At 44.4% G+C, this 21,675-nt stretch overlaps 1 protein-coding gene and 2 long non-coding RNA genes across 3 annotated transcripts in view; 1 reads left to right on the top strand and 2 right to left on the bottom strand.

Moving 5' to 3' along the window:
- Positions 1–21,675, top strand: part of RABGAP1L (RAB GTPase activating protein 1 like) — a 232,916-nt gene that overhangs the window by 187,903 nt on the left and 23,338 nt on the right.
- Positions 918–9,278, bottom strand: LOC118689455 (uncharacterized). The gene is made up of 3 exons (XR_004980629.2): positions 9,050–9,278; positions 8,588–8,744; positions 918–1,121 (listed from the first exon to the last, which is right to left on the bottom strand). It is a non-coding gene; the product is annotated as an uncharacterized LOC118689455 (long non-coding RNA).
- LOC118689454 (uncharacterized) lies at positions 10,681–11,583 on the bottom strand. Its single transcript, XR_004980628.1, has 3 exons — positions 11,567–11,583; positions 11,069–11,188; positions 10,681–10,828 (listed from the first exon to the last, which is right to left on the bottom strand). It is a non-coding gene; the product is annotated as an uncharacterized LOC118689454 (long non-coding RNA).

The raw sequence follows: 21,675 nt of genomic DNA, 5'->3' as shown, positions 1-21,675 counted from the left end.
TCATCTAAGTGTTCACTCACTGAGCCACAGTCGCCTTCCTTTCAACCCCAGACAAAGAGGGAAACAAAACATTGCCAAATGCATCTCTGTGTGCAGCTCCCAAGGACACAATTCGTTTTTAAAGTTGTAAAGATTGAAAGCAGCCATCCTGCTCTGTCCTATGCAATTTCCTACCTATGGAACTGGGCATGGCTTCTAAACCCTCCACCCCATCACAGGAAAAATGAAGTGGTGTGATGGGGCACTCAGGGGGATAAAATGCAGGTGAGAAGTTTCCCTGCTCCAAGTAAATTTGGTTCACTGGTAGCCCCCAGATGGTTTCCACAGTAGCTGAAGTGCCACACTAGTACAAGTTATCTGTAAATAAGGAGTGAAATGAGTTATCTCTATGCAGTGTGTGTATAAAGCAGGGAGCAAGGCCACTGTGTTTTCCCTTTGCTCCTCCTGCTGGATTCCTGGACAAGCTGTCATGTGGTGGTGTTCACAGGGGTCCCAGGATGAGGGAAGAGATGAGAATCTTGACTCCATGTTTCAGAAGGCTGGTTTATTATTTTATAATATATATTATAGTAAAAGAAAATTATATACTAAAGAACAAAGGATTTCATCAGAAGGCTAGCAAGGAATAGAAAGGAATGGAAATAAAATCTTGTGACTGCTCACAGCCTTGACACAGGTGGCTGTGGTTGGTCATCAAGTAAAAACAATTTCACATGCTGGGTAAACAATTCTCCAAATCACATTCCAAAGCTAAAGCTTCTCAGTTTCTCAGGACAAAAGATCCTAAAGAAAGGATTTTTTTCATAAAATATGTCCATGACACTGCTCAGCCCCTGTGCTGACCCAGCCACCATCCCACACCACCCTCAGTGGATCTTGTGCTTGCTGCCAGGATCCAGCTGCATTTAGCAGTGGGAAACAATCAGCTGGTACACTCCAGCCCCAGATTAGGTGACCCAGAGAAATCTTTTATTCAGAACTCTCATTTAAGTCCTCCATGAAATGTCCACATGGTGTTCTTGCTGCTCTCATAGCTCACTTCTCTCTAGTAGCTGCTGTGTATATAATGATCCTCTTCTGTGTCCACATGAGGCTGTTCCAGAAGGCTGGGGAGGAATTACCTGGCCAGAATAAATGGGTTTGTATTGCTGAGATTCAGTTACTTAAAGATTCCCAGGGTGTGTGTTCCTTTAGTGAATGCAGAGGTAGCATGGTGATAAAACCTGAATATGCAATGCTGGGCAAATGTTTTAGGTAACTGCCACTGAAAACATGCTCTGTGGTCAGCTGGCACTAACATAGCCAGGGGAGTCCAACAGAACTGGGTTTGAGCTATTTAAGATGGTTAATAAGTAATTAACCCAGGAGGTGACTGTAACAGCCATCATTTGAATCAAGATTGAATGATTGGTTTCCCAGGCATGCTCTGGAATGTATCAGTTTGCTGGCAGGACAAAGCCTCTCAGCCACGTCCATTAACAATCCCTGCATTCAGGAGCCCCTCCTAAAGGATGCCTACAGGATCAGATTCACCAGTTACTTCTTCTTTCCTCACTGCTGCCAGGAAAAGGCCACCTCCCCACATTTCCATTCAATTTGTCTTTAGCTGAAAAGATGCTGATTTCATGCTCTCTTACCCTGCAGCAGCCAGCCTGTTGCTAAGATACTGAAAAGGCCGGGCTCTGGGTGCTTTTTTTCAGCCCACTGCAATTCTTATTTATTTATTTATGCATCTTATTTACATAGCTAAACAGATCTCTTTCCCACTGCAGAAGCAGAGCCACAAGGCTCCAGGTTGCACCAGGGTGCCTTGACTTGCATAGCTGCTTGTCCAGCACCATCCTCTGCCCTGTTTTTCCTGTTCATCAACTGAGCAAACTTCTCAGGATATTTGTTGAGCTGGAGTGGCATCAGGAGTGTAATGGAAGTATGTTTTAAAGGCATAGCTGGCCATGGATTGCCTACCCAGTGTTTGATCACAACAGTCCTTGATGGAAATAAAAAGGGTCAGAACAAAGATGGCTTTAAGCCAGTTTTTCTTCTTACTTTATTTCTGGCTGCTTTAGTTTCAGCAGTGTCCACATTCCAGGCTTGTTGTAGCCTAACCAGCTCTTCCAGAGTGAGGAGATGGTTATCCTTCCCTAGCCAGGGAACAGCCCTGCTCTACAGGCAGCTCTGCAGGACCAGCTGCATTTTTGTAGGGTGGGGCTGGGATCCCAGCCAGGGCACAGCTCTGTCTGAAATGGTATCCAGGGCAGGAGCAGGCTGCTGATGGAGTGGGCATGCACAGAGAAACTGGCAGAGCATTTATTTATAGTGGCTACAGGTGGATAGCTGAGGTGTAATGAAAATGTTGCTGTGCCATTTGTTCCAGATGTGCTCCCCACACCAGAGAAGCTGGAAGTGGTTGGTGTGCTCTGTTCCATCCTGCATTGCCCAGAGAACCTCCTTGGCAAGCAGGGAACCAGTAGCACTGATGTGAGTGGCTTCTCACCACCAGGAAAGCATCAGGCAGGAATACTGCACCATAGCCTGGCTCTGCTTGTCCTGTTTGTCTTTTGTGAAAAACTCCATCACTTGTTTTTAAAATTTTAAAAGTTTAATAGTAATAAAATGGTTACAAAAATAGCAATATAATTAGAGTAATAATAATTCGGACAATTTGGATTAGGACAATATGAGACAATTAAAACAAAGAGTTATGGACAGTCCAGGTACCTTTTTTCTGGGCAGCATAAACCCGAAAAAAGACCCACTTTTAACAGAGGATTAACCCTTAAAAACAACAGCCTGTTGCATATTCATGCCCCTCATCCATGATGCATAAATTCCATTCAAACACAGGATTCTGTCTGGCCAGTGTCAGCTTCTTCCTCTGAACCCTGACAGCGTCATCCTGACTGAGCGAGGCAGAGAAGTTCATTTCTCCTGATAATGGAGCAATAAATTCTTTTTCTCTGAAAGATTCAGGTGTCCTGTGGCTGCTATCTCACTGCAAGTCCTTTCTTTAAAAAAGTATCCTACATAGCATAGTTTCTATTTTAACATTTTGTTATAACCTAAAACTATATTTAACACATTACTTAATTAATACATCATCACTTTCTAACACATGAATATAATATTCATTTGAATATTTGCGAAAAGCCAATCATAAAATACACATTTTTCACATCTTTCTTTGCTGAAAGCACTGCCACACTCCTCAGTAAAAACTTCAGAGACAATTCAGAGCCTCTCAGAAGCCCCAGTATTTTGCCCCTCCTGCACAATACTGTAGCTTGAGAAAGAAGTGAGTGAATCCTGTAGATATTTCTTTGGAACAAACAGGGACCAAACTGGCTTTTCCCCCCTATTTCCTTTTTGTTTCATCAGGCAGAGCCAACATTCATGAAGCTCAGTCTCTGGACTATACTTCTTCAACAGATGTTGCCTTTTGGGCCTCTCCTCGTAGCCTTTGGCTGCGCTAACTGACAGCTTCTTTGTCTAACTGCTGTAGTTTTCATTGTGGAATTCTTTTTGCTAAAAAATCATTTTTCTGCTTTGATGATCCAGCTATTACGTGAGTCTCTGGAGAAGAACAGAGAGAAGGACACAAACACTTGGGTTTGTACATACAGCACTGCAAAACAGGGGTTGTGCCCAAGGCCAGATGTAATTTTTTTTTACATTGAAGTGAGATGAGGAAGGTGATGCTTTAAGTCCAGATTGAATTTTCTTCTTATTTACTTTAAGCATTCAATGACCCATTTGGAAAGCTGAATTATATCTGTGTGGCTTGGCATGCTCATGATGTATTCTCATTTTTTCAGAATAGACTCCTGGTCTTGTCATTTATGGCACATCTGTCACTGGGGTGTCCACTGCTTTACACCCAGAGGGGTGCTGATTATAAAGCCTTTGCTGAGCAGCAGCTCCATGTAGTTTTTTAATTTGGCTGAGATTTCACAAGCCAAGCTGTGCTGTTTGTGTCAGGTGTGGGTTTTGGTGCCATTGTTCACCCAGAGCTCAGGTGCTCTGGCAGGTGGGGAAGTTACCTCATGTGTTCTCTCAGCTGAGGTGTGAACAAAGCTCTGGAGACTTGGTACCAGCCTGAATGGCCAGGAATAACTTCTGCTGCCCTCAGAGGGTTTTTCAGGTACATTTGAAAAGATGAGTCAACACATCGTAATTTCCTTTGTTGAAGATAGCAAGAATAAGATCTTTCCTATGGGGTGATGTCAGAAAATTAGGGAACAGGAGATGATGTTTAACACCTAGAAGCAGAGAAGGGGCTGGGCTGGGTGTGGATCTCTGCATTTCTCATTCTGGCTCTTCCCACCTGGCAGACTCAGCTGTCACTCTTGAACTTTCAGGGCTCTGGTAAAATGTGGGGTGGTCTGCAGAGCTGAAAAAGGGCAAAGTAACCCTGAGCTGCCAGGGGCATTGCAGAGACACAGCTGCCCTGGGGCTGATCACTGATGTCTGCTGCTCTCTCTTTGGTGGGAGTGGGCCCAGCCACCTTCTATACCCTGAGGTCCTGTAACTCTGAAAGATTCAAGAAGAGCCCAGGAGTGCAAACAGCACTGATAAACAGAGCACAAGTTGTGCATTCTTACTGGAAAAATGAAAAGCATTTTTAAAGTGAGAAAAAATCATAGTATTGCCCAACAAAATATCCTGGATGTTTTGCCGTGCACTGCTGATAAGGGATGGCCAAAGGCACTTACAGACCAAGTTAGGGTGTTCCATCTCCAGCTCAGAGTGGGCTTTTTCTCTTGCTGCTCTTGCATTTAATTAGCAGAGATAAGAAAAATGACTCAGACCTGTTTCTGGTCTTTCTCAATTTCATGGTTCTAACTAACATCAAGGAAATTACCCTTTGGGTTTTAGTTTTCCCCATGAGATACCTTCACCCTCATGTCAGAGTGAGCAGTGTCAGGCTCTATGACAAGTATCACCAGTAGGACTCATTTTTTTCACTCTCCTTAAAGCTGGGGTGTCCAGTTAATGTCCTCATAAATCAGTTGCCAGTCCCTAGGCAACTCTTCAGTGCCAGGAGTGTTACTAAGTCCGTGTGTATTTCTCTGGGAAGGTTCTGCAGTGAGAAATATCTCCAGAAGAAAGATACTGTGTGGCGTTTCAAGAAACAACCCTAACACCTTTTTCATCTGTGATTCTATGTCTGAGAAAGGTGATCAAATCCTTCACTGCTTTCATGGAGGAATTCTTTTTAAAGATGTCCCTGCTCATTGCAACAGGGTTGGACAAGATGATCTTTAAATGTCCTTTCCAAAGCATTCTGTGATACTGTGACAGAGTAATGGGAAACAGAGTTATTCTGTCACAAATGAGAGAAGGACATCTATAACCTTGGAAACCAGTATGGAGGTACCTGGACTTACATGACATGAAATTCACTGTAGACTGCAGTATAGCTTTTCTTTTTCATCTTAGTTTTTACTTTCTTGTGAGCTGAGGTTTGTTTTGTTTCATTGACTTTCCAAATAGTGAAACTAATGATGGGAGATCATATAAAATATGTACTTGGAAATACATTAAGGAATTTTATTGTGATAGAAGCCTCTTCTAAAAAACTTTTTGCAAATCATTCTAAATTGTATTGCATCCTGTTTTTCTTTGTTTGATGGGGTTTTCTTCCTTTAGATCAAGCAAAAACTAGCTCTCACTCATTACCAGCACTGCCTTTGCATTTCTTGCAAAATTAATTTTGCACAAACACTTCCTCTACATGCAAGACATTAAAAAATTAAGGACAGATTAGAAATTATGGCTCAATTTTGTCTCTAAATATAGGCCTCTAGCTGGACATTGAGAGGAGTCAACAGGAGCACTGGGAGTGAAGGAGCTTCTAAGAGAGCTCAGCCCTTGCACTTGACCTCAGCTTAAGCAGCACTTTGTGCCCAGCCTGAGCACGTGGCTACAAGGAGAAAATGTCCTCCTGCCCTGTGGACATCTCTGCTGAGCTGGAGCAATCCCTTATGTTGGTATTTTTTTAGGGAGCCTCTCATTTCTTTTAGTTGAGTTGAGTATCGTAGTAGTAAGTAATACAAGACCTAGAGTCAAGATTTGAAATAAAAGACCAACTTGGGGAGGGTAGAAAAATATATGGAAATCTCTGGTTTCTGAAGAAATACCTGATTATCACACAGAGCTCTTTGATACCTGGTGGCAGCATTTGCCTTCTCTGCCCCTCCATACATACCATTTGAGCTCTTAAAATAAGCTTATTAACAGTCAAATCAAGACAGGGTGATCTTTAAATGACATGTAAATACAGAAGCTTTTCTCATTGTGTTATACTGAAGCATTAAATGTAGATGCAGATTTTCCCAGTGGGAGACTAGATCAGCACAGTTAAGTACTGGAATAGTTTGTCTCCCAAATCATCTTGTGAGAACAGAATTTCCCTTTCACTGGACTGGATGATGATGAATAGGGATTTAGGGGCAGAGGATTACGTGGGGTTTAGATTAGTGGATACTACTGGTAGTCTTGTACAGCTGATCTGCTTGCATGGTCCTGATCTTCCTTTCTCCCCTGGAGCTGACCTGTTCCAATTGCCAGGGACTTTGTCCAGGGGAGTACAGGCTTAGCTGCTTTCTGCCTTTCCTAGCAAATGGGTCTCAGGTCAAATGCCTTCTCTGTCTCAGCTGGCTGTTTGTTACCTTTGGTATCAACAATTACCAGCAAGTGCTGTTTGCTGGATGTTTTTAGGCTGCACTCAGTCCTGTGACCTCCAAGTTAATGCCTTGATTTTTAACCCCAGCACTGAGGGACACGCCACTCTCCTGGAAGGTGGCAGTAGTTTGTACTTTTAATGCAAAATGCATGGAATGATCTCATTTCAGAGTCATCAGGCATGCCTCAGTCTAGACTGTGTCTCACAGTCCCACTGACTGCTAAACCTCAGGGAAGGTGCCTGGACTGCTCTGCCTGGTTTAGCCCAGCCTGGCTGACACCATGTGCCATTTCCTGCTCAGCCACATCACTTCAGTCTTAATTGCTCCTTATCTCATCTTTCAAGCAATCATAGGGCAGATTTAGTTTTTGTTTTGGGAATATGCCATTACCATCGTGCTGTTTCCATACAGAAATGTCTCAGCTTTCCCTTAGGGCTCCTGTCAGGGTGTCAGTGAGGCACCAGCACAGCCAGGGAGAGTTTGTGCATGGCCAGCTGCTGTGGGATTGATGAGCAGAGGATGTGCTGGGGTCCTGCCTTTTTCTTCCTGTTACTTAACTACAAGTATTTCTCATGGCATCTGGCTCTCCAGCCTTTCCTTCTTTCCCTTTTTTTTTTTTTTCTTGTCCCAGACTGAAGGTCAGGTGCAAAGTGATGGTCAGTAAAGATACCAAAATCTGAGCTGAGGCAGGGCACTTCAGGTCATCTGGGTGAACAAGTCACTGCATTCTCCCTGTGCAGCATGGCTGCAATCTTGACACACAACATCAGTAATAGTACAGCTTTGAGGTCTCCATTTTCCATTATTTTTACCTTTATTAGTCTTCCTTAGGGACATAGGTAAGGACCCCTAGCCCCTCTTTGGGAAGGGAATGAGAAACATGGAGAGATGGAATCCTGGGCCCTGTGTATGTTCCTGTGACAAATGTTGCTATTTAAGGTGCTGATTAATGTTAATTAGTATCTTTTGTTTGCTCTAAGTGAAAAGACAGCAGGCTATTTGGGTGAAATCCCTGAATCAACCTGTACTGAAACCAGGCCAGAAATCCATGTAAATCGTTGTAAGTGCAAAGCATCCCTTTACAGCTCTTATGCTAATTTTCTTGGATAACATGCTTGACCCATTTTGGTTTCTTTTCAAATTTTGGTTTCTTTTCAATATCAAGTGAAGCGATGAAAGCAACAAGTTTAAAATACATTTCCCAGGTAGTGTTGAGTTTGTTATGGAATTTAGCTCTAAATGCTGTTTGTGTGGCCTGAATGCCACACAAGCATCATTCAGTTCTTGGATTAGTAGCCCCAGGGAATATCAGGGACACTTGTAATGGCAAACAGGTTGTTACTGTTTGCTCATTCAGCTGTTGAGGGCTGGTGATTTGGCTTGCACAGGTTTAGGAGACACTGGCCATGGCTGTGGGGCAGGTGTGGGAAGGTCCCTGGCCCTGCTCTGGAGCTGTCACCGCTTCTCAGAGCTGGGGAGTTGAGTTGCTTCTGGATGTCTGCTGTCATGGAACTGCAAGGAGTTAAAAAAGGGTCCCCAAAGTGAAGGGGTGACACAGGAGACAGGTGGCAGAGGCCTGCTGGTTTTCAGGAAATTACGCTCCAAGGCAGATCAGGAATTTCTGCCCGTTCCTTCTGCATGGTTTCTGTAGTGTTCTCTCTATTCCAGGCCAGCCTGGCTCACTCAGAGGGCATTAGGCTGGAGGAGAGTTTGCCTGTTGGGGAGCTCACTGGTACCACCCCTTGCTTTTCCAGACAGGAAAAAAAAAAAAACCAAACCATATTTTGCCAAAACAAAAGTATGGGGAGAGAGGAAATATGCTCAGCTCAATTGGTTACATTAGGTAAATAAAAAGTATGCCCTAAATATCCTGTATAATCTGTTTAGAATTTTAAAAGACTCACCCTAAGATTCAGTATTCCTTTACTTGCTATCAATTCTGGCTCAGGGATGTCTGGTTCTTTCCTTGTTCCTTTGTCACCTATCACACCATAGCTCCTTGTGGGGCTAAGCAATAAAATCCCCTCATAGTTCAGCTGGAGTCCTGTGCTGCCTTTGCCACTGGAAAAAACATGAACAAGCAAAAAGTCAATGCAACTCTAACCCAGATTCTCAGCAGGCACGAAGGAAGTTGGTGAAGCAAAATATTTCTGGCAGACAATTCACATCTGAAGGAAGCATAGCTGGAGAGAGGAAATTACTTCTGTTGCCCTTAGAAAAAGTGAGAGTGGCAGGATAGGAAAGATGGATGAACGCATGAAGTAAAATGTGAACTTAATAAATTAAAAATCAAAAGAGGTTCATGAATTCATTTTAAAAGGTTCAAAATAATCTGGAATGGACTGAGCTGAATAATGAGCATGTACCTGTAGGCTGCTGTCCCAGCTATGCTGCTGTTTAATCTTCTTCATGTTTGTGTGACTCTAGAAATCAAGAGGCAGATTTATTTTGGTCATGCCTTATTTAGCTGTAGTTCTAAGTTATGTAAAACCTGAAATGAAGGGGAAACTTGACCCAAACCCTTAAGATTTCAATTGCCAATAAGCACCTCAGTGAGGAACAGAGCTAAGACACAGAACAGAATTAGTTGAGAATGAGCTTAGAGATACCCAGGGAGTGAGCTCCAGTAGGCTGGGCAGTGATTGGCTGGACTGCTCTTCCCCCTTTGGAGTTTTGGGGTGTGGCTGATGAAGAGTTTTACTTTCTTTCTTTAAAGATCATCTATAGGAACACTGTGGAAGAAAATCCTTATGCAGCAGTTGTTGCTTGGAAGCAGGAGTAGTGACATGCAGCAGATTTGGGGAGGCTGGGAGAGGAGAATTTGGGTATTTGGCATCATGAAATGAAGATTCCAAGTCCTCAGCTCTTCCCTGTGTTGGGATACACAGTTCCATGGAGGGGGAGTGCATCACCGGTGTGTCAGGAATGCCTCAGCAATTCCAGCCATGCTGACCTCTGCCACCACTGCGACACCACATTCCCCTTCTCCAGTGGGATGGCTTTGCTGGCTTTAATCTGCAGAAATGAGTTTACACTTGTGCTAGCTAATAGGGAGGATTTGCCCCTGTAACTGTATGTGCTAAAGCACATCAAGCTCAGATTTTTCCACACATTTGGAGAATTATTTTAGGAGAAACACAGGTGCATACACCCACTTCTTTTGGGGAAAAAAAAATAGGCCATGCTAATTTGACATTTTAAATAATAAAAATAAATCTTAGAGAAGCAGTCAGCGATCAGTCAGAGCCTGGAAACTGCATTTCTGGAATGGTGCAGGTCATTCCTGAGAGCCATGGTGACTCTGCATTCCAGCATCACGTGGAATCCAGAAGCATGTCTAAAACTGGAACAGAGCTCCAGTTTCTGCTGCTCTCTGATGGTTGGCAAGCCCTTTGTGGGAGAGGAGAGAATAGAACTGTGTGTGTGATCCACAGAGTCTGACTTGTAACCAGGTGGTTTCACTAGCTGGATGTGGCTGAAAAGGCCCTTCCTGTGGGTTCAGAATTACAAGAAGAGCTGATACTATCATTATTCATTCCCACTGGGGGGGAAAAGACATGTAAACTTATCTTGAAGACTGCCAAATGCCATTCCAAGTGCTCTGAAAGGGGTTTTATGTTTCCTTCTCTGAAGACGGCTGTGATCTTCCCGGATTCATTAATGCATGAGAAGCAAATCACAGAAAGGGCCTTTGTGTTCCTGGAGCTGTGGCAGGAAGGGAGGCTTACCAAGGAGCTGCACATACCTCACTTCCCCGTCTGTCAGAAGATCCTATCCCTGTCAGATAGCAGCAAGACATTCCTGGGGGTGGAGTGAGAATGAATTTATCTTGGGAGTGAGCAGGATTTTGCTTTGCTAGGAGAGCTGGTTTGCTCAATTCAGGAATTTTCCGTTCACCTCTATTAACCACCGGCATATAAATCCCAACAACTGCAATTAGAGCTCCTTACCTTAACAGGTTCACAGTTTTCTGCAGCTCACCTGTCCTTCTGCTGGCTCTCCTCTGTCTCCTGACTGCTTGGTTGCACGGCTTCTCCAAAAATTCCTGCTTTAGAGGTAGGATTTCACAGCTGTGTCATGGAGGGGGCTGCGTTCCTGGTCCTTGAGGAAGGTAGATGTGGTGTTAGGCAGAGACTCGCTCTTTGCTGTAAGGAAATATGAATTTTTTGCGTGGGTTTTATTGTCTTTTGGTACCCAAAAACCCCAGCAGAGGGGAAGGCTCTGTATGGAGGGGCTGGGAGGAGTGTGTAATGTGGCCTGGGGAGGTGGTGGAGGGCACCCGTGCTTGCCCTCTCCCTTCCAGCTACTCAGGTGTGAGCAGGCTGCACTTGTGCCTGGCTGGATGTGTTTGCTTTGGTCAGTTTAATTCCAAATATTTCATTTACCTGGCTCGATAGTTCTAATTTTGTGTGCTGATTCAGGGTACAGCACAGGCTGTTATCAGGGAGGATCACAGGATTTGCAGGCAGCTCAGCTTCATTAGCTTGAAACAACTGAAAAACATTCTATTTAAAGAGATGCATCAGCCAACGTCACAAATCAGTTGTTAGTTCTTGCAATTGCTAGTTAGAACATGCCAAAATCGTAAGCCCTTTGTTATGAATAGGTATGAGGATTACAATCATTATACAATAATATGCAGATGTACTTCTGTTAAATAACTGTAACCTCTCTGTCTAAAGAGGAAAAGAAAAAGGTAAATAATTCCTTCGAAATGGAAATGCCTGTTGGCTAAATCAGGGGAGGGGTTTGGCTAGCTGCAGCCGTGGAGTATGTTTGACAATTTGCATCCTCCACCTCCTGCCCTTATTGCAGCATTAAATTGGTCTCTGATTAACAGGGCAATGTTTGCTGTTCCACCAGCTGCTCCCTCCCCTGCCTACCTGGCTGCTCCTGCCGGGAGCCCCTGGGCAGGTGCCAGCCCTGGCTGGGAGGGACTGGGAGGGGATGTGGGAAGGGACCCAGCGCCAGCAGCGCTCCGGGGAGGGGCACCAGCAGCCCCACGACCAGAACTCGCTCTTCAGGAAGATCCCAAACCCCCCAAGGCAATGGAGGTGAGGAGGAAGCAGCGTTTAAAGGCTTCAGAAAACCTGAGCTGGGCTTGGAACAGCAGGTAGGGATTTTCTACAGGTGACACAGAAAGACACCTTCTCGTCAGCCGGGCTGGAATATGAAGTCTTTCTACTGCAGGAATTAATTAACTCACTGGAAAAAAAAAAACGCCTTTGAAGAAAAACAAGGAAAAAACGAACTAAAGGTGCGTTTCAAGGGAAAAATATCTTTCTTCATCCTGCAAGGGTTAAGCATGATCAGAATCTGCTTTAGTCTCAAGAGTTTAACCTCAAGTGCTGCATTTTTTGTTTGCCATAAGCCTATTAGAACTCTCTGTTTCCTAGCAATAACATGTAATTTCTCCCCACTATATAAGTGGAAGAGATGTTAGGGTTTTAATCCTGCCCGCTAGAGCTGTTGCTCAAGTTTCCTATTCAAATGCAAATAGCACCTGGTGCTATTTAGATAGCTGCAATCTTTGATAACGATACTCCAGGAAGAGAGGAGAAAAAAGCAAGGTGGGTCTGACTATTCATTCTGGGAAGCAAGAGTGTAACCATATGCCACACCTACCTGCGCTGGACATTTCGATCAGATTTTTTGCATTCAGCACGGACTCTTTTTGGAGACAAATGGATGGCTGCAATGATTTCTGTTTCTTAAGCAGGTATGATTTTTCACCAGGAAGAAAAGGCTTCCAGAGAAGATAAAAATGTAGTGGATGGAGTTTTACCTTGCCTGATTGTCCTGAAAGGAGTTTCTTCTGGGACATTTTGTTTGTTTCTTCAAATCCTATATTGTTTTCTAGATTTTCATTTGTAGTTTTCAGAGTACTGATTCTTAATTATTTTCTTTTTCTGTATTTTTTCCTTGTGCTGTTTTTGCTCTGTGTCAGATAGATAAAAGAAGTGATGATAAATTAATTGAGAAATCAGGAGCAATTTGGGAGGCTGCTCCGCTATTTAGGATTCACAGACAAGAGATAACATATTATTTCTAACCTAAAACAAGACCAGTGCCAGATCTCAGTTCAAAACCTTCTTCTGTGGAAAGTTTTAATTGCATAAATTGTTTTCATTTCACTTGTGGAGACACCAGCTTATTCCAGAAAGAGTTTTACAGCCTGTTGCATTTTTCAGGGCTGTTTTACCCGTTATTGCATGTGGAAACTGAAGGACACTTTTTTGGAGGGTTGTGACTTAATGCCATCATCTTCCTGCTAAAATCAAAGTATCTACAGGGCACAGAATGCAGTTGAGATCTGCAGAAAAGCAGAAATGATCTTTTAAAAGATTTTAAAGGAGAGATTTAGAAACTGGCAGAAAAGTTCAAGGAGTGCTTGAAAGAAACCAGCATTATACCGTTCTCTGTGAATTTACAAATAATCCAGAAGCAGCAATTTGTTGGAAGGGAAGACTGCTGACAGGAATATCAGCTTTCATGGGAGAAAACTGGACATAAAGAATGAACAATTGCTACTAAACTGGAGAAGCACAGCCGCGATTTCAGTGCTGTCTGACGGATCTTGCCTTGTTTAACACTAATCTGTTCTGTCTCCTGCTGCTTCATCTTTGGCCTAATACTGGAACTAAAAGAGGTTCCTGCCTTCCTCCAGACTTGAGCAGAAGCTTTTGCAAGCCTGGTGCTGGGAGCGGGAGCAGGTGTGCCCTGTGTGCCTCCCGTGATACCGCGGGCGCCCTTGGGAGGCAAAGCCGATCTGCTGGGTCACGTTTTCTCTCTGGTGACACTCCTTCCCCAGGAGCATCTCCAGCTGGGTGTGAACAACTGACAGGAGCTGAGCCTTGGGCTGGGAGCTGCTGAGGGCAGCCAAGATGATGGAAGAGGTCTCCATGGTGGTGGCTTACGATGCCCACGTGTTTGGGCAGCTGCGAGATGAGGACTTGCTGGCCAGGCTGGTGGCAGGCAGCAAACCCAAAGCTGTGGTAGGTGCTCCTCCTTTGCCAGTAATGCTCAAAGTTTACTGTTTAGTGCCCTTCTTTGTTATTCAGTTTCTCTCTTTATTCCTTAGTTTCCATTTTATTACTTTTTTCAGAAATTTGCTGTCATGCATCAACAAAATGAAAATAATCTCTTTCAGAAGAGATTATTAAAATCTCTTTCTTAAGTTTTGAAGTTCTAAGAAGTTCTAACTTCTTCTAACTTTAGAAGAAGATTATTTGCTCAGTAGGGTCATAGTTAAAATAATATTTTTTACATAATTGGAACAATAATCCAATCTAGCTGTAAACTCTTAGAATGTAAGTCAAGAGGTCAGGGTAGGTGCTGTTTCTGGGGTGTAGGTACCCTCATCATGAAATCTGAGGAGAATCAGTCCCTTCCTTGGGAATGGTGATGTTCCACTTTTATATGTTTTGAAATCAGCATAAATAGCTGTAAAAACCTTTTAGTTCAATGACATATGCTATTTCTCCATAAATAGCATATAGCTTTCTGTAAGTGACATGTAGAGTGTGGTCATCTCCCTCTGTCATGGAGATCTCAGTGCTTGGAGGGAGCTGCAGGCTCTGAAATTTGGTGCAAGAGTTCAGTTTTGGCCTCAGATCCTACAGCTGAGCCCATATTGGAGCCAGGATGCCTAGAAGCAGTCAGAGAGAGTGTTTTGAAATAAAAATGTATGTATAGGTGTTGAGCTTAATGTGCAAGCAGGTGCAGTTAGCATTTCAGGCTCCATACAAATTCAGCAGCCCAAAGAAGTGCTCATGGGTGCAGATTTGGGGCTGGGTGTGTGTTTGTACCCAGTCAGTTCCTCTGCTGGGACAAAGGAAAGTGTTCTCAGAAGAGGAAAAGTTGCTTTATTGTATCTTGGGTAAAGCATCTCTGTGCTTGTTTCCTGCTCAGGTTTTTCTGCCTCTCCATGCTCAGGAGATCTCAGATGCATGAACTCATTTCCTGCCTCTCACACAGTATGGATGAAAACCAGAATTCTGCCCAATCCCTTTTATTATGATGCTTTTCCCTGTCTCTGGCCTTCTTTAGGCCAGAATTTTCAAGGTCCATTACAAAAGTTAGATAATAAATCTAGGAATTCAATATAGACAAAACCATGCTCTAAGATGATGTGGTCATCATCAGGGCTGGGCTCTGAGCAGACTTTGATTATAAAGCCTATCAGGAGTCTTACACTTTTCCCTTGCTGGATATTTTTAAATATGTGGTGTCCTTTAATTCACTGTCCAGCCACAGCCTTTCCTCTTGCCCTGCCTGAGCTGCTGGCTGTGGCAGCCTGTGGTTTTTGTCCTTCAGACAGGACCTGGTGTTGCAATAGGATTAACCAGAGCCTGGTACTGGCAGCTCTGGGAGAGCCTTAGGGTGACTTTCCCCAGCAACAGAGGATTTTCCTGGGGGATTCCTGCCCTGCACTGCTGGGTGTTCTACAGCCAGCACTTGCAGTTGCTGAATTACAATCTCAGTGGTGAGAAGGCCTTCATGGTGGCTTAGCTTGTGATTTAACCCTTTGGGAAGTGCTGCCAGGATGGGCTCAGCGATGGCTCTGCAGGTCGGGGCAGCTGCAGAGCACAACTAACAGGAGCTGTGTTCTGCATCTCTGGATTGCTCTGGATCAGCTGTGAGTGACCAGGAGAGAGAGGAACTGCTGTGAAAGCACCACTCTACATCTCCAGATCATTTCTGCCACTCTGAAAATAAGATGAAAAACATTTCTCTGTGAACTAACTACTTATCTCCTAGTAAACAGAGAACAACCGTGGGAGGAAAAGTATCATTATTACTTTTATTTAGAGGATCTGACTAATTGACTTTACTGTAAGAGTTTGTTCTGATCAACTTTTGTTTTTTCCTAGAATCAAAGTGTATTAACATATTTGTGTATTAACATGGGACTTTGAGCAGCCTGGTCTAGTGGAAGGTGTCCCTGCCCACAGCAGAGGGTTGGGACAAGATGGAATTTAAGGCTCTTTGACCCAAACTATTCTAGGATTCCATGTTTCAGTGCATTATTCTAGTAAAGAAATTAAGAAATATGTTTTTTATTGGGTTTACATAGGAAACACCTAACTGCTTTTTAAACTGGTTTTTGTAGGATATTAACTAAGCAAATAATGGTGCAAACAACCTGCAGAGGTTTAAAATGAAGCTCTCCTCAGAATTGTGATAGGAGTAGACAATGCATGAGGGTCTGCACTATGAAAGGACAGGACCTGATGGCTCAGAAAGTTTATTTTGGTTCTCTGCTGCCACATTGAACTGTGGAACAAGCTGACAGGATAAGTTGGAGCAAATTCTGTTGACTCTCTCACAGTCACTTCACCAGCTTGCACAAAGGTGTGGTCTGTACACAAAGGGACGTTCTGCAGGAAGGATTTGTGCACATTTTGTTTATTCTAAGAGTTGATATTAATAGCACAGCTATATTGCAATCTGGGGTTCATCTACTGGGTTTGCAAAATGCAGTTTCAGTTATTTTGAAAAGCTTTTCTATTACATCGGTCAGGCTGCAGGGAATAAAAAACAAAGTTCTGTAAAGATTTTCATTCTGTGGCTGGGATTGTGTTGTTGGAAGGTTTCTGGCATTGCAAATAACTCATTGCAGTTCCTTTGGCTTGTGCAGTGGGCTGGGGTGCACAGGAGTCTCTCCTGCACAGAGAGCCACGTGTCATGGAGTGAGGTGACAAAGGGTTAATGCCAAAACCAAACCAGGCCAGGTGAGAGCTGTGCTGGTCCCTTGTGCTTTAGGCCAGCCCTGTGTGACCTTCTGACACAGCCAGTGCCATGAACTTGGACACAGTCAGAATTATCTGCTCTTATCCACCATCATCTGCATCCACCTGAATTATCTGTGTCCATCCCTTCCTTCACTGGAAAGCACAGCAGTATTTTTATAATGCTGTTCTGAGGCTCTTAAACTATTAAACAGGATGTGGATGATCTGAGATGAGGTTTTGTTAAATATCTTTCACTGTGTAATAGCAATCCCCCAACATATATTATAATAAAATTAGTCATATTGCAGTGTCACCATGAAATGCAGTTGTTTTGCTGTGTGGTTTTGCTTTCAGAGTTTCAAGTTGTTCTGAAACTACTTTGCACAGACAGGGAGAGCAGCATATATATAACTGGGCTGCTGTGTAGTTTTTGCAAGAATTGAGCAGCTTTACTGTGGAGAATTTCAATTCTCAGTTTATCTGTAGAAAACTTGGACTCAAGGGGTTATAAAAATGCTATTCTAAGTGGTATAATCCTCTTAATCCAGAGCTGAAGGACGTTCTTGTGGAAAGCTTCATTGTATTTCCATTTTCCTGCCTGCCTTGCTGTGTTTAGCTCTCTATTCAGGGGAATTATCAGCCATTTCATAGAAAGAATTTGTGGTTGCACACTGGCAGACCCTGCCATAAGGATTTCTAAGCTCTCAGCTTCTCATCAAAGCTGAACTGAGGAGGTTTAGAGTGGGTGGGTGAGCTGCAAAGCAGGTGAAGGACTTGGGAGGCCTGGGAGAAGTGCAGTCCATGGTCATCCATGGGTTGAAGTCCATTTTTGGGGGCTGACAAGGGGGCTGTGTTTAACCTCTTGAGGCCAAGACACCAGAAGGGGATGCACCCTGTTTTCCAGAAACCAGAGGGTCAGTGCTGGGCTGAGAGGAGCTTGCCGAGGTTCAGCAAGTGCAAAGGCAGAATCCTGAGTGGGATAAATCTCAGAACCTCTGCTGGTCAGAGTGACCCTGAGATGTGTTAGAAAGTCTCTTTTCCCAGCCTGGCAGTCGAAGAAGGAGTCAGAACTTCTCTATTCTCATTCTCAAGGTTGTTTATTTTTTCTTATCTATAAAATTCTTTCTCCAACCCACCAAGGTCTGTCTGGCAGGTCAGGTTGAGGCACACTGCCCATTCTTGGGGCAATGCTAGCTTTTTGTACTAAAAACTACTTGTACACTATTTACAATAACTTCCCAATACCTATCACCTATATTAGACAGTGATTTTCTACTCTAAACCAATCTAAAAATGCCAACATCACCCAGAAGATGGAGGCTAGGAAGAAGAAGGAAGAAGGACAGGGCACACCCAAATTCCTCCATCTTGGGACCCCAAGCCCCCATTCTAAAATCCTCAAAAATCTATTTTTAACCCTATGACAAACTGTTATTCTACTTAAACTTTCTTGACTTGTAATTCTTCAAATAAAGGTTGGTAATTGTTTTTCCCAAGGGCTAAGTCAAAGGCACAGGGGTCTTGGGCTCTGTGCCAAGGTCTCTGAGCCCCCTGGGCTGGGGCTCGAGTCCTCCAGGGCAGCCAGAGGAATTTTGGTGTGCCCTGTCCTTTTTCCTTCTTCTTCTTGGCCTCCATCTCTTGGGTGATGGTGGCATTTTTAGATTGGTTTAGAGTAGAAGCTCACTGTCTAACATAGGTGATAGGTATTGGGAAGTTACGGTAAATAAAGTACATGTAGTTTTAGTATAAAAGATAACACTGCCCCAAGGATGGGCAGTGTGCCTCAGCCTGATCTGCCAGACAGACCTCAGTGGGTCAAAGAAAGAATTTTATAGATAAGAAACAAAAAACAACAATTTCCTGGGTTCCAACAGATAAGCTCCATCATCTCTGCAGGATGGGGGCTGCATCTCTGCACAGCCTGAGTGCAGGCTGGCAGTTCTGGTGGATAAGCTGTGCTCTGCTGTGCCCAGGGCTGGCTCTGCACAGACACATGCCAGTGAAATTTGTCTCTCCCTGAATCCTCCTGAGCCCACAGAGACCAGGGATATTCACAGGTTGAAGTGAGTGGAGTGGAAGGCTGATGGGAAGGCAGGCTCAGACTGAATGGTGAAGGATGGGAGAATTGGGGCATTTAGCCTGAGGAGGAGAAAGCTCAGGAGGGATCTAATTGTAGCCTCCAGCCACCTCAGAGAAGTTCATAGAAAGCAGAGAGGCAAACTCTGAGGCACACAGTGACAGGACATTGCATTATGACAGATGGGCATGGATTTGCAGTTCTGGCTCAGCACAAGGGAAGCAGTTCTGTCCAGGGAGACCCTGGCATCTCCATCCTTGGAGGCATGCTCTGGCTTTGAACCTGCCCTGCCTGAGCAGGAGCTTGGTTTGTGTGCCCCCTGGAGCCCTTCCAGTCTCAGTTTCTCCTTGAATCTCTAATTCTGCCTGGGTAGAGCCTTGCAGTACAGAGTCCCTGGCAGCACTTGAGCTTTTGAAGCCCATCTCTCCCTGGAGCTGCTGCCAGAGGAGGAAGGGAGTTTGGGGGGTCACTGTTATGGCAGCTGGCTCTTTCCACAGATCCAGTCCTCATCTGAACCCTTTCCTGTCCAGCACAAGGAGGGATCCTGCTTTCAGGCTGTCTCAAGGAGCTGTCCCCACCTCAGCCCCTCCCTCCCCTGTGAGCAGGAGCTGCCAGATTCTGTCCCACTCCTCTTGCCTTGTCTTTGGAGCAGCTCCCTTGTGCTGAGCATTCTGAGCTCTTACATCTCTCACTGTGAGGCATTTGCACTCTGCATGAACATTTTGGGGGCTCTGCTCTGCATCCTCTTTAGTTTTTTCCCCAGCTGCCTCTCCCAGGACGAGGTGCAGTATTACAATATTATAATATTGGTCTCAGTGACAATCCAGGGCTGACCTGCCCTGGTCAGCTTCCTTTCCCCTATCCTTGTGCATCCCAGGCCTCACAGCAGCCCTTCTGCTGCAGCCTGGCTCTGACAGCAGAGTTTCATTTTGACAGTAAGGTTATTTCTGTTATTTCCTCCCTTCTCTCTGGACCAGTGTTTATTCCCAGTCCCACACTGCTCCCTGTCCTCCTGAGCAGCTGCTTGTCGGGCTGAACTACCAGTGCTATTGATGCAATGAACATTTTCACAAATAATTGAATTGATTATTTCTGCAGGTTTATTCTGGTCAGCTTGCCACCCAGCAGTGAGGTGAGAGGGAGAGGGCTGTGGAGGAAGAGCTGGGTCTTGCCCAGACAATGGCAAGCTGCTTTCCCAGCATGTGCCTCCCACTGCCCCATCCTCTGTCCTTCCCATCTCCTCATGGGACTCCACCCCAGCTCCAGGCTGCAGTGAAGTCCTGTGGACATGTGCTCTGGGGTCAGCACAGGGCTGTGTTTCAGTAGAGGAAGCTGCTTCCAGAAATTCAAATGTATGTGTACAATTTCTGGTTCTTCTTCTGCACTGTTCTTTCTGTGTGCCAGTTGCAAATTCTATTAGTTGGATTCTGTCTTTCATTTGCAGGCCACTGATGTAGTGTTTGATAGTGCTGGATCTTTGATGAGGCCCAGAAAGACCCAGAATGTCATTGACCAAAAATGAAAGATGTCACTGGATAATAATTCCCTTTCACAATGGCTTTTTGACCCATTTCCTGAGCTTTTTAATTCATGCTTGATGCTTGTTGGATACTCCTTGGAGGGTCTGGCTTTTAAGAAAATAAATCCCTCAGATGGTAGTGAAGCCAGTGCTAGAGAAGACTCTTAAAAGTGTAAAGATACTTTTATCAGACAGTGTTGGAGGTTAGGATTTTTCCTTTTTCTTTTTTTTCCTTAGGAATTTTCTCCCATTTGCTGCCTAAGAGATGATAAAGACTGTACACAAGAGAGCCCTAGCTGTTACACATCTACAGTGGACAAATATTAGGAAGGCCTCTGTATTTGCTTTGGTTATGTAGGATTTATTTGTCAATATGTAGGATTTCTTATTTGTCAAATGACTTTTTGATAGCAGAAAGACATTTTGGGATTCTGAAAAGCATCTGCCACAGGCAGCCCATCCTTTCCTTGGCCCTTTTTTGTAGGTGCAGGTTCCCCTGCAGCCTCTCAAGCACAGGCACTGTGGTCAGTGCAAAAGTACAGCTGGTGTTTAGAGTTACAGTTCAGGGAATCCAAATTCCATTCTCTTTTCCTGTGGTGCTGCACAATGGGGCTCATTGAACATCTCTCTGTCTCAGCTTACTCTTAGTTCAGTGTTTTGCTAACTGAGCCTAACTAAGCAGATCTTTAAACAGCAGGGCTGCAGAAGAATAATGGGCTCTACCTGGCTCAGTGGATTTTCCTGAATGGAAATGCATTGTGGAGATTAAAATCTGACAAAAGGATCTGGTGTTGGAAATGATCCAGCATCACTGACTCTGCTGCTGCTGGCTTGAATCACAGTCAGCTGTGCAGGTGCTCTGTAAATTTTGCAACCTGCCTTTCTCTTGTCTCTGTAAATTCCTTCAAATGTGCCACTGCAATTGAGACATTTTGATAATGGACTAATGCAGAGAAATCAAACAAAATTCACAGCAGTGCTGGTTTCCTTTGCCTTCAGTTTGCTTTCAGGTTGGCTTTCTGTAAGATTCTCTTCAGGAATTTGTGAACCTACAGAGCTGGCAAGGAGGTGACTTGCAGCAAGAAGAAACATCTCCCCCTGCATGGAAGGGATGCCCAGGTGTGCTGGGGTGGAGCTGGTTTGCTGTGACAAAAAGAGCATTTCTCTCAGTTCTGTTTCCAAACACAAGGTGGAGAGATGCTGTTGTGCAGCAGGTGCTCAGGCCTGCATTCAGCAGCACATCTCTCCAAGGAATTTCAGGGAACAGCTCCTTCCTTCTGGCTTAGGTGGTAAAATATAATCTGTGGGCCTTTTATTGTGCCCCAAACCCAGGGATCAGGTGGTGCAGAAGGAGCTTTACAGTGTGGGGTGGCTGCAGGATGTGTGGGATGGATGGGATAGTGTAGCATGGTTTAAACTCTGCAGGGAGGGCTCTCCCAGGGCTTTCAGACTGGTAAAACAGCCTGGTGCCAGTGGGGCCTTCCCTGCATGGTGTCAGAAGGGGAGTGGGGAATTCTTCAAGCTGTGCTCCAGCCTGCAATTTCTTTTTAGGCAGCTGATGTCAATCCTACATTAATTGTTACAAATGGATGTTGCAGATTTTCTGTGCAGAATACCCATCCCAAGTAGAGGTTATTAGAGAGAAATTACGATTTTCCCTTT

The sequence above is a fragment of the Molothrus ater genome, chromosome 9 (assembly GCF_012460135.2).
Source record: "Molothrus ater isolate BHLD 08-10-18 breed brown headed cowbird chromosome 9, BPBGC_Mater_1.1, whole genome shotgun sequence".
NCBI classification, from domain to species: domain Eukaryota; kingdom Metazoa; phylum Chordata; class Aves; order Passeriformes; family Icteridae; genus Molothrus; species Molothrus ater.
The sequence above is the reverse complement of the archived record's forward strand: the minus strand, read 5'-3'. Positions and strand labels throughout refer to the sequence as shown.